Source organism: Heterodontus francisci, chromosome 2 (genome assembly GCF_036365525.1).
Source record: "Heterodontus francisci isolate sHetFra1 chromosome 2, sHetFra1.hap1, whole genome shotgun sequence".
In the NCBI taxonomy this organism is placed as follows: domain Eukaryota; kingdom Metazoa; phylum Chordata; class Chondrichthyes; order Heterodontiformes; family Heterodontidae; genus Heterodontus; species Heterodontus francisci.
The window spans coordinates 102,567,944-102,581,461 of NC_090372.1; the positions used below are offsets into that span (position 1 = coordinate 102,567,944).

The window sequence follows — 13,518 nt, forward strand, 5'->3', positions numbered from 1 at the left end:
CCGTGACCTCTACCACCTTGAAGGACAAGAGCAGCAGGTGCATGGGAACATCACCACCTGCAAGTTCCCGTCCAAGTCACACACCATCCTGACTTGGAACTATATCGCTGTTCCTTCACAGTCGCTGGGTCAAAATCCTGGAACTCCCTTCCCAACAGCACTGTGGGTGTATCTACCTCACATGAACTGCAGCGGTTCAAGAAGGCAGCTCATCACCACCTTCTCAAGGGCAATTAGGGATGGGCAATAAATGCTGGCCTAGCCAGTGACACCCACAAGCCATGAATGAATAAAAAAAAATGGATCATCAGCTACGTACAGGTTACAGCTGGCGTTTGTGATTGTAGAAGTGGTTGGCGGTTTATAGCATTGTTTAAAGTTGCTAAAATCTCCAAGGACTGGTGTGGCATGTGCTGTCGGACTTTGTCCTGACTTCAAAGCATTTGCATAAACCACTTGCTCCCAGACATGGGTACACTAACAGCATTCCCTTTGCAATACAGCATGACAAGGAGAATGAGCAGAGGTGACACAAAGTAGGACAAACTGCTGGGGGAGGAGAAGAAGGGCTCTCAGTGGGAGGCTATATCCTCCCAGGGTGTTAAGGGAACAATTTTCGAACCTTAACCTCTGCGAGGAACAGTGTGTCAGTCATCTCTGCTTCGTGAATGACGTCCTTTATGAAGATTGCAGGCTTCCCCATGGCACAGGGTGCCAGTGACTGCACATTGCTTTGTGGGCGCCGCACATCAACTCTGAGATGGAGTGCAATCGAAAGGGATTACACTCCCCCAGTGAATTCAAGGCTCTGGGCAGTCGGCTCCCTAGGGAGCTCCTCACTGTGCAAGTCTATCTGTGGGTGTCTGCTGTCATCCATTGTTCTTTCTCCCCCCTAAATCCTCTCTTCTGTCGATTAAGTTCCCTGATTCTAAATTGGGTGCATTTTAGCCCAAACTTCAAGTTCACTGTTAGTTTAAATGGCTCTGTCTGATGGTTGAAACCCCATGCTCCGATTTTATGGTGTTCTCCAACTTCGCTATCAATTCTTCTATCCTGCAGCTGAATCTGTACACCTCCTGGATCTTCATTCCTATGAAAACACCTCCATCGGTGCCCCCTCCGATATCCTACCCTCAAACAGCTTCTGGATTTCACTCGCTACACCTGTCTCCAAACTGGACAACAGCTCGTTGATGCTCCATGCTGATTCCACTCTACCTAAGTCTTCATTATTCCATCATGGGACATCTCACTTTAATGCTGGGCTCCTTCTTATTATCTCCATCTATTTCCAATTCCCATTTAGTGTCATGTTTCTATATACCCTAAGTTTTATGTAACTAGACCTATGTAACTTGAGCACTCCTTGAGTCCACTTGTGCCCATTTTGGCTGCCGCTCCGGACCCAAGCCCATCAATCTCTTTCCACTTTTTCTCTTTCTCTTTAACTTCTTTTCTCTTTACCCCTTCTAGAATCTCTTCTATTGTCATGCCTCCTTTCGCTTCTACCCTCTCAGATACTCTGCCCTCCCAATTCCCTACCCCAATCCTTCAGTACTCCTTGACCTTCCTGCTCTGTTCCTGCTGTCTCAGGCTTGACTCCCTCTTCGATAAGCCTGCAGCTTCCCTCAGTACCTCTCTTGGCATCCTCCAACGGGCTCATTGAGGTCCTTGTTGCTGTCTCATTATGCGCAGCAACTCCAACTGTGCCATCCCACTCTGTCGTCGACCTTCCCGCTCGTTGCGCCCCGTGAGGGCTAATCTTGCCAATCTTCTTCCTGTCCCACTCACCCTTTCTACTGCTGACCCTGTGGACTCTGCCAGCGGATCAGCTCTCACTACCCCTCTCTGCATCTCCCTCCAGAATGTCTGTTTACTTGTGAACAAGACCCTTGCCATCTATGAACTTATTGTGGATAATTGCACCGACATCATGGCCTTAATGGAAACTTGGCTGAAGGATGATGACATTTTGCCACTTAATGAAGCCTCCCCGCCACGCTACATCTTCCACCACTTGCCCCGCCAAGACCATCGCGGTGGCAGTGTGGCACTTTTCACCAGATCACACCTTGGCCTGCCCCCTACTGCTCTGGCACTTTCTCCTCCTTTGAGCATCTCTCCTTGTCCCACTCTTCTCACCTCTCTTTCAAAATTATCAGTCTCTACCACCCTCCCAATTATGATAAAAATTTTATCACTGAGATACCTTCAGTGATAAGGCTTTCCCTCCCTCAGCCTCTGCACTGAGCGACTTCCATTCTTGATGATTTAAACCTCCAGCTCAACTCATCACGTTCTCGCTCCTTTGAATTCCCCACCCTTTTATCATCTCTAAATCTCTCCCTGCACGTGAATTCATATTCCAACCCATATTCACAACCATGACCTTGCCATCTCACGTGGTCTTGCTACTCCCATTGTACCAATTACAGATAGGGCCATCACTGATCACTTACTTTTATCACTTTCCAGCCACATCCCCCTTCCAAGCCACAACTCGACCTCATTCTGTATCCGTCCATAGAAAAAACTAACTGCCTATTCACTTACAACTGCACTTTCTAAATCTCAGCTGTCTAATCTTTGGCCCTCCGTTCGCCACAACATATCCACAGCTACTGATTTGTTCAGCTGCGCCCTCACCTTTAATGCACTAGCCCCCAATCACAAGATCGATCTCTCTCAAATAAAAGTAAAATACTGCGGATGCTGGAAATCTGAAATACAAACAAGAAATGCTGGAAATACTCAGCAGGTCTGTCAGCATCTGTGGAGAGAGAAGCAGAGTTAACGTTTCAGGCCAGTGACCCTTCAGTTCTGAAGCAGGGTCACTGACCTGAAACGTTAACTCTGCTTCTCTCTCCACAGATGCTGCCAGACCTGCTGAGTATTTCCAGCATTTCCTGTTTTTATATCAATCTCTCTCACTCTGGCTGTTCCCCCTAGTACGGTCCTCATCTCCACTCCCTTAAGTCCAAGGGATGCAGACTTGATAGGATATGGCGGGCAACTGGTCTAGCCATCCAATGCCAGATCTGGCTGGATCACTTAAAACACTATCAGGTCCTGCTGTCATTTGCTAAAACTGCTCACTATTCCAGGATCATTTTTTTGGAATGCAAAGATAACCCCCGGCTTCTTTTCTTTCCTGCAAACCATCTTTCTAAACCCCTCTCTCCTGTCACCTCCACTCTCACCTCCAAAAATAAGTACCAGGAACTCATGGACTTCTTTGTCACCGAGGTTGAGACCATCTGATCAGCTGCCTCTGCTGTGCCCCTCCCTTCCACTAGCCCACTGGGCAAAATTCCTACAATGCTCCCCTTGCCCTAGCCCTAAACTCACATCTTTCTCCAGTTTCTCTCCTATCTCCCCATATGCCCTCTCTGAGCTTATCTTATCCAAGATACCCACCTCCTGTTCCCTTGATCCAATTGCCACTAAACTGCTGATCACCCAACTTCCCCTCCTGGCCCCATGTTAGCCGATATTGCTAACGGTTCTGTCTCTTCAGGTATTGTTCTCCCTCCTTTATATCTGTTGTCAACACCCCTCTCCTCAAAAAACCAACCCTTGACCCCCACCGCCCTTGCAAACTATTTTCCCATCTCCAACCTCCCTTTCCTCTCCAAGGTCTGTGAACGTGTGGGTGCCTTCCAAATCCGTTCCCTTCTTTTCCGGAATCCATATTTGAAGCCCTCCAATCAGGTTTCTGCCCCCCGCCACAATAACAAAACAGCTCTTATCAAAGTTACAAATTACCTCCTTTGTGCCTCTGACAAAGGTAAACTTTCCCTTCTCGACGTCTCTGCAGCCTTTGACACAGTTGACCACACCATCCTCCTTCAACGCCTCTCCACTGTCGTCCAGCTGGGTGGAACTGCTCTCATCTGGTTACATTCTTATCTATCTAATTGTAGCCAGAGAATCACTTGCAATGGCTTATCTTCCTGCTCCTGCACTGTTACCGCTGGTGTCCCCCAAGGATCCATCCTTGTCCCCCTCCTATTTCTCATCAACATGCTGCCCCTCTGCAACATCATCCAAAAGCATGGCATTACTTTTCATATGTATGCTGAGAACACTCAGCTCCACCTCACCACCACTTCTCTCAACTCCTCCATTGTTGCTAAATTATCAGACTGATTATCCAACATCCAATACTGGATGAGCAGAAATTTCCTCCAATTAAATATTGGGAAAACTAAAACCATTGTTTGCATTCCTTGCTACAAACTATGTTCCCTTGCTATCAACTCCATTCCTCTCCCTGGCAACAGTCTGAGATTAAGCCAGTCTGTTCGCAACTTTGATGTCACATTTGACCCCGAGATGAACTTCTGATCTCATATTCGTGCTATTGCTAAGATCACCTATTTCCACCTCTGTAACATTGCCCGACTACCCATGTCTCAGCTGATCTGCTGCTGAAACCCTCAATCATGCCTTTGTTACCTCTAGACGTGACTATTCCAATGCACTGCTGGCTGGTCTCCCACATTCTACTCTCCGTAAACTTGAAGTCATCCAAAACTCTGCTGTCCATGTCTTAACTCGCACAACTCCCTTTCCCCTATCACCACTGTACTCCCTGACCTACATTGGCTCCCGGTCAAGCAATGTCTTGATTTTAAAATTATCATCCTTGATTTCAAGTCCCTCCATGGCCTCACCCTCCCTATCTCTGTAATCTCCCCCGGCCCCACAACCCTTTGAGATATCTGCGCTCCTCTAATTCTGGGCTCTTGTGCCTCCCTGATCTTAGTTGCTCCACCATTGGTGGCTGCACCTTCAGTTGCCTAGGCCCCAAGGTCTGGAATGCCTTCCCTACAGCTCTCTGCCTCTCCACCTCGCTTTCCTCCTTTCAACCTACCTCTTTGATTAAACTTTTGGTCATCTGGCCTAATATCTCCTTTTGTGGCTTGACATCATACTTTGTTTTATATTGCTCCTGTTAAGTGCCATGGGACATTTTCTTATGTTAAAGGGACTATGTAAATATAAATGATTGTTGTCAGATCATCTTTCTTGTATAGTTAATTCAAGAACTCTAGTAGAAGGTCCAAACCTTCATTACTATCCAATTGATGGGCATTCATCTCACAAAATACTTTACTTCTGATTTTACATCTTGTAGGAAGCGACAATGCCAAGGCCACACCTTGTTTCCTTTTTGATATGAGTGTACCTGTGACCACATATCCACTTCATCCTTCCAATGGTCATTTAGTTCATACTCTGAGAACATTGGAAGATAATCATACCCCAACAATTTACACTTGATTTCTCCCATTTTCCTCAATGGCCACTAGGATTGTAGTTTTCTGTCTTTTTTCTCTTAGTTGCCAACCTTCACCTTTAGGCAACTGTGTTCTATCATGTTATACTTCAGAAAGCCAGTTGGTGAAGGATAGAACTGCAGCCAATCTTTACACATTTTTATAAGCATTTATTTACAGAGTTGCACATTACATGCATACACCTTCTAATCCAACAACGACAGTTTCAGTCTGTGTCCATTTACAGGGGAATAAGTGAATCACCAGTTAATGCTGGCCACCTACATATAATTAAGCACATTTAATATACAATGAACAGGCATATTGCTTTCTTTAGTTAATGCTATTTCAATTTGAAAGAGTAACATGAATACAGCAGAGATAAGTAAGAGAATGCCATATTCTTTGACTTAAATGTTGAATGCCCATGGGAATTTGACCAGTGCATTTTTAAAGTATTTTGAGATGTTGATGCCATGTATAAATTGTTCTAATTTGGGTTTAAAAGGTGTAAATTTCACTTTACGATGTGCTTTCAGTGTTGCAAATTTATCCTAAATGGCTATTTATTATTGTTAGAAAGATAGTTAATCGTCTTTTGATTAACAAGGGATGTTGTGTTGCTGCCAGTTGCTTTAGGAAATTGGAACAAATAATGATCTGATTTGCTTTTTTTTCTGCAGATCGTATTAATCACTATTATGGCATGCTAATTCTTGGCTCGCATTTTTTAAACATATCACTCTTTCTTTCTGTCTCTGACACTTTGTGTTGCAAGAGAGACAGCTGTGTAATTCTTTTTCAGCATTGTGTTGTTCAAAACACTCTTGTGTGGTTTAAGGAAGAGTGAAGCCTGTCATGTCATATTGAAATATATTCACATGAAAATAAAACCAAATTCAAATCCCCCACCGCCTTCTCATAACCTGGAGGCACTGACATGCTTGCAGTTACACAGGTGACAGCTTCCCTCTTGGACTTCTCCTGGGTGGCTGTTCTTCATGTTTCATAACATGAGAGGTCATTGTGGTCCATCCGGTCAGTTCCAAAGTTCAAATAATACTGTGCACTGAAAGAAAGAAAACCTTGCATTTATATCACACTTTTCATGACCATCAGATGTATCAAAGTACTTTATAGTCAATGAAGTACTTTTGAAGTGTAGTCACTGTTGTAATGTAGGAAATGCAGCAGCCAATTTGCACACAGCAAGCTCCCACAAACAGCAATGTGGTAATGACCAGATAATCTGTTGATGTTGATTGAGGAATAAATGCTGGCCAGGACACCAGGGATAACACCCCTGCTCTTAGAGTCATAGAGTCATTTAAGGCATAGAATGAGGCTATTCAGCCCTTCGGGCCCATGCCGGATCTCCGTGGAGTGATTCAGTCAGTCCCACTCCCCCACTTGATCCCCGTAGCCCTGCAAGTTTATTTCCTTCCAGTGCCCATCCAATTTCCTTTTGAAATCATCGATTGTCTCCACTTCCACCACACTCATGGACAGTGAGTTCCAGTTTATTACCACTCACTTAAAAAGTTTTTCCTCACATTTTCTCTGCATCTCTTCTCAAAAACCTTCAATCTGTGTCCCCTAGTCCTTTAACCATCAGTTAATGGGACCAGTTTTTCCTTGTATACCATATCTAAGCCCATCATAATCTTGTACACCTCTATCAAATCTCCCCCCCCACCCCCCTCAATCTCCTTTTCTGTAGGGAGAACAACCCCAGCATTTCCAACCTAACCTTGTCACTAAAATCCCCCATCCCTGGAACCATTCTGGTAAATCCCCTCTGCACCCTCTCAAGGACCCAGTTCTAGGCACTGCACTTTAGGAAAAAAATGAGGGCATTGGAGAGAGTACAGAAAAGATTCACCAGAATGGTTCCAGGGATGAGGAATTTCAGTTATGAAGATAGATTGGAGAAGGTAGGACTGTTTTCCTTGGGGAAGAGAAGGCTGAAAGATGATTTGATAGAAGTATTCAAAATCAGGAGGGGTCTGGACAGAATAGATGGAGAGAAACTGTTTCCACTCGTGAAAGGATCGAGAATGAGAGGGCACAGATTGAAAGTATTTGGTAAGAGAAACAAAAGTGACATGAGGAAAAACTTTTTCACGCAGCGAGTGGTTAAGGTCTGGAATGTGCTGCCTGCGAACGTGGTGGAGGCAGGTTCAATTGAAGCATTCAGAAGGGAGAGTTATATGAAAAGGAAGAATGTGCGGAGAAGGCAGGGGAATGGAACTGAGGGAATTGCTGTTTTGGAGAGCCAGTGCGGATGTGATGTGCCAAATAGCCTCCTTCTGCACTGTAACGATTCTGTGACCCTCACATCCTTCCTAAAGTGTGGTGACAAGAACAGGATGCAATACTCTAGTTGTGGCCTAACCGGCACTTTATAAAGGTCCACATAACTTCCCTGCTTTTGTACTCTATGCCTCTATTTATGAAGCCCCCAAGATCCCATATGCTTTTTAACTACTCTCTCAATATGTCCCGCCATCATTAAGGATTGATGCACATGCATCCCCAAGTCCCTTTGTTCCTGCACACTCTTTAGAATGCGACATTAAGTTTTTATTGCCTCACCTTATCCCTCCTGCTAAAATGCATCACCTCACACATGTCTGTATTAAATTCCATCTGCCATTTGTCTGCCCATTCTGCTATCCTATCCATGTCATCCTCACTGTTTGCCATTCGTCCAAGTTTGGTATACTTAGCAAATTTTGAAATTCTACTCAGTATTCCAAGATCCAAGCTATTTATAGAGAGCCAAAAAAGCAGTGATCCTAGCACTGACCCTTGGGGAATACCACTGTCCACCATCCACTATCCTCCAGTCTGAAAAATAACCGTTTACCACGACGCGCTGTTTTCTGTCCATAAGCCAATTTTTTATCCAGTTGGACACCGACTCTCCTATTCCATGAGCCTCAATTTTGTTAACCCGCCTTTTATGTGGTACTTTAACAGATGCTTTTTTAAAATCCATATAGACAACTTCCACCACATTCCCTTCATCAACCTCCTCTGTTATTTCCTCAAAAAATTAAATGAAATTAGTCAAGCATGATCTGCCTTTTACAAATCCACACTGGCTATCCTTAATTAACTGAAAACTCTCCAAGTGCCTGTTGATTTTTTTCCCTAATTATTCTTTCTAAAACCTTACCCACCACTGATGTTAAACAAACTGCCTGTAGTTGCTAGGACTGTCCTTACACCCTTTCTTGAATAAGGGTGTCACATTTGCCATTCTCCAATTCTCTGATCTGGTGAAAGTGGACTGGATTTAGCTACTTGAAGGAAAATCAGTGGCAAACCAGTGGGAGGCATTCAAAAGCGAGATTCTACAGCCACAGTGTAGACATGTCCCCACAAAGATAAAGGGTGGTACGGCCAAATCTATAGCCCCCTGGTTTTCTCGAAGCATACTGGGTAAGATAAAGCAGAAAAAGAAAGCTTATGACAGTCACAAAAAAACTTAATACTTTAGAAAGCCTAGAGGAGTATAGAAAGTGCAGGGGTGAAGTAAAAAAGGAAATTAGGAAAGCAAAGAGATATCATGAAAAATTATGGGCAGGTAAAATCGAGAAAAACCCGAAGATGTTTTTATCAGTACATTAAGAGCATCTTCAAATCCTCACTGGATACAGGCAAGGTACCAGAGGGTTGGAGGTCTGTGAACATTGTACCATTGTTTAAAAAGGGTGTGAGGGATAGGCCAAATAATTATAGGCCAGTCAGTCTGACCTCGGTGGTGGGCAGATGGTTAGAATCAATTCTGAGAGATAGGATAAACTGCCACTTAGAAAGGCACAGATTAATCAGGGATAGTCAGCATGGATTTGTTAAGGGTAGGTCATGTCTTAGTTTTTGATGAAATAACTAGCAGGATTGATGAGGGTAGTGCAGTGTATATGGTCTACATGGATTTTAGTAAGGCATTTGACAAGGTCCCACATTGGCAGACTGGTCAGAAAAATAAAAGCACATGGGATACAGGGGAATGCGGCAAGTTGGATCCAAAATTGTCTCAGTGATAAGAAACAAAGGGTAGTGGTCGACTGATGTTTTTGCGAATGGAAAGCTGTTTCCTCTGGCTTTTGACAGTGCTCAGTGTTGGGTCCCTTGCTGTTTTTGGTATATATTCGTGATTTGGACTTCAATGTGGGAGGCATGATTAGGAAATTTGCTGATGACACAAAAATTGTCCGTGTAGTTGGTAGTGAAGAGTATAGTTGTAGACTCCAGAATGATATCAATGGTTTGGTTGAGTGTGTGGAAAAGTGGCAAATGGAATTCAATCTGTAGAAGTGTGAGGTAATGTATTTGTGGAGGGAAAAGAAAGCGAGGGAATACACAATAAACGGGAGGATATTGAGAGGAGTAGAAGAAGTGAGAGACCTTGGAGTGCTTGTCCACAGGTCCCTGAAGATGGCAGGACAGGTAGATAGAGTGGTGAAGAAGGCATATGGAATGCTTTCCTTTATTGGCCGAGGTATAGAATACAAAAGCAGGGATGTAATGCTGGAACTGTATAAAACGCGGGTTAGTCCACAGCTGGAGTATTGCGTACAGTTCTGGTCACCACATTACAGGAAGGACATAATTGCTCTGGAGACAGTACAGAGGAGGTTTACAGAAATGTTGCCAGGGTTTGAAAATTGCAGCTATGAGGAAAGATAGGATAGGCTAGGGTTGTTTTCCTTAGAACAGAGGAGGCAGAGGGGTGACTTAATTGAGGTGTACAAAATTATGAGGGGCCTAGATACTGTAGACAGGAAGGACCTGTTTCCCCTACCGGAGAGGTCAATTACCTGGGGGCACAGATTTAAGGTGATTGGTAGAAGGATTAGCGGGTATATGAGGAAAAACTTTTTCACCCAGAGGGTGGTGTATGTCTGGAATTCACTGCCTGGGTCGGTGGTAGCGGCAGAAGCCCTCAATTCATTTAAAGGTACCTGGACGTACACCTGAAGTTCTGTAACCTGCAAGGCTATGGACCAGGTGCTGGAAGGTGGGATTAGATTGGGCAGCTAGTTTTTTATTTTAGCTGGTGCAGACACAATGGGCTGAATGGCCTCCTTCTGTGCGGTAACTTTTCTATGGTTCTATCACAGATGCCAGTCTTCAGCCAATCCGATTCAAGCTACGTGACATCAAGAAATGGCTGAAGGTACTGGATACTGCAAAAGATCTAGGCCCTGACAGAATTCCGGCAATGCCACTTAAGACTTGTACTCCAGAACTAGCCGCGGCCCTAGCTTCATTATTCCTGCATTCAGGATTCCTTCTATTGTTTTACCCGTTCCTGCTATCAGGCCCAGGAGGTTGTAGTTCCCAAGATTATCTTCATGCTCCATTTAGAGACTGGCTTTATGCTTTTTGTGTAAAGGTAGAGACTGGAAGCAGGGTATGTCCCCATAGTGGCATTACAGCTGAATCTAATGCTGCCCTGATCTAATTTTCACTTATTTCCACCAGGGATCTTTGTATAGTGGAATCATTGGGCAATTTTATCCCTTTTCATGATTTTTCCACAATAAAATAAAATAAAACCATGTAAATGCAACCCTGATGTGAGTAACTATGCTACACACTAACAGGTACAAGCTTGGCTGTGGTCAAAAGTTATTCACTGTAGTGACTAATGTAATAAAAGGTTTGATTTTTTTCTTGCACAGCCATGGGAAGACATGGTGGATTACCTTTTTCTGTGTGGCAGTCTTCAGACTTAGTTTATTATCAATGGAGAAGGTACTATAATACATCCTTTAGAAATCTCTCATTAGTTTGGGTTGGGCTAGCAAGCTTGTACAACCTATGGTGTTCACCTGAATGGGTTATTATTAGGAATTTTGCAATAGTTGTGCTTCTCACATACAGAATTACCTTTTCTTCTGTGCTGAACTTGTGAATGAATTGTGACTGCTGACAGATGAAATGACAGAGGAAACCACTGATCCGTTAAAGACAAAACCATAGGATTTGGGGGCGGGGGAGGAGGAAACATTATTTATGTCATATTTTAGCACCATGTGTTTGGAGACTGAAATAGAGAAATAGGCTGCCTTGCACACCTCGAACACACACGTGGCCAGTTTTTTAAATGTATAATCTAGGCAAAAGAAAAACCTAAATTACTATTTTCATGCAGGAAGAAATTGGGTGAAACAATGCCTAGAGGAAGTGATTTGGTACAGTATGATGCTCCATAAATCTCCACATTTACCTCGTAACACAATTTGCAGTTCAAGTTCTGCATTCTACATAAAAACTCCAAGAGTAGTGGGTCTGAATAATAATATATCATTTGTCATGATACATCCCTTGTCCTTGATAGATCAGGCAAAATTAATACTATTGGTGTTGCTCAAAATCCACAGACTTTTAAAGGTCCAGTTTGGCATCATATAGCCACTGTTCCTTTATTTGCCTTCTTAATTTTCTCTCCTATCCTTCAGTTTTTATGGGCCCTATACAAGGGGCTTATCACTCACTGTGATTTCTCAGAAAAAAATGGTGACATTATCCTTGGAATAATTCTTGAACATAGACTGAATAATTTCACAACATGCCTTGCCCATTCCTTGTGAAAACAGAGTTTAAAGTGCCATTTTGATATCTTGACTGACAGCAGTTTATGCAGGTGTATTGATTCATTTTTATGTGGAAAAGAATGTATTGTCCGTGACCTTGTAAGTATATTTTGAATAAAAGGACAGGGTGTCACAAGTATGTTGATCTGCACATTCTGTTGGAAATGCGTTCTCTGTCCTGAAAGCCTGTACTGTACATGTTGATGCCTGTTATCTTTGCATTCCAGTGTTAGATCTTTGACTGAATGTTGGCAACCTCCCTAACACTGTCTGAGTTGTTCATTCTATAAGTAATTTAGTTAATTAGTTGCCAGCAGCTTGGCAGAATTATACATTAATTACAAAATATATTCCACTGTGGGATTTATTCCCTATTACAAGTACATGCTGCCTCTCCCCATTGAACAGTATTAAGCATGAGGTAATTTTCTTCTCCTTCTCAAATGCTTTCCTCACTGACCTTCATGCTTCTACCTTTAACAAACTTCAGCTTCTATGCATTAATCTAATGACATGGTCTATTCTGGCTTTCAAAAGAGGCAAATGTGTTGGACATCCAATAGAATGCTGGGTTTAGATATCCTGATACATATAATGCCAAAGAACCAGATGGAGTCTTAAATCCCTCATGTATGTCTTCATAAAAGGATTGTCTGGGCTTTACCATCCAGCTTAATCCAGGAGTAAATAATGCCTAAATTTGGCAAGCCAAACTGTCTAGCATCACTCATTTTTGATTGAACATGAAATTTGCTCATTAACCCTCAATTAGGATATCCACAAGCGACTGAGTGAATGATTCTTGCTAAATCATCAAAGAAGTCAGGTAACAGGTCATGTGCTAACAACTATTTATTGACTATAAGATCATAATAATCATTGCTTAAATTTAAACATTGAGTATACAAAAAATGAATAGTTAGAATTAGTTATAGAGGTTTTACCAAGCAATTTGAATAACATTATTAACAGATAAAGTTACTTAACAAAATGAAATACAGAGGTTGTAAAGGCAATTCAGGAGTGTCACCGTAATGCAGCACCAACTGGATCACTGACGATCAAATTATACTTGAGGTCAGTGTGTCTGAAACTGATTTTAACTGATGACATTAACCTAGGATTGAACTCCTTAGATACCTGACAAATTAACAAGATTAAATAGCCAGTCCATTGTATAGATTAAAGTATATTTGCTAATGTTTAGCAATGTTTCTAGACCTTATATGACCTCATTCTTATGAGCAGTGTGGTTGAGTCAATCTTCCTTCTGGCATGAAGGGGTTAGTTTCTGGAAACAGGGTTATTCCATAGAATCATTGCTTAGTTCATGCAACTGTTATTACTTCTCCAGTTGTGGTTGGCTTTTTTTGAATTCCTCTTAAAGGAGAAGACAACCCATAATATCACAGAGAGATTGTTTACAGATGGTGGTCCCCATAATGTCTTCCCAACTCCCCTCCTAGGAGGAAGAAGTAATGAAGTTCCTGGGTATCCCACATGGTATCCCTCATGGAAGCTGGGAGAATTCAAATTCAATTAATTAATAAATCTGGAGTAAAAAAGTTGGTCTCAGTAATGGTGATCATGAAACCACTGGATTGTCATAAAAGCCCGCCTGATTT

The 13,518-nt window shown here is 42.7% G+C and overlaps 1 protein-coding gene across 3 annotated transcripts in view; it reads left to right on the plus strand.

The window, feature by feature from the left end:
• The window catches only part of crppa (CDP-L-ribitol pyrophosphorylase A), a 481,556-nt gene that overhangs the window by 70,415 nt on the left and 397,623 nt on the right, over positions 1-13,518 (plus strand). The gene's annotated exons all lie outside the window — the stretch shown is intronic.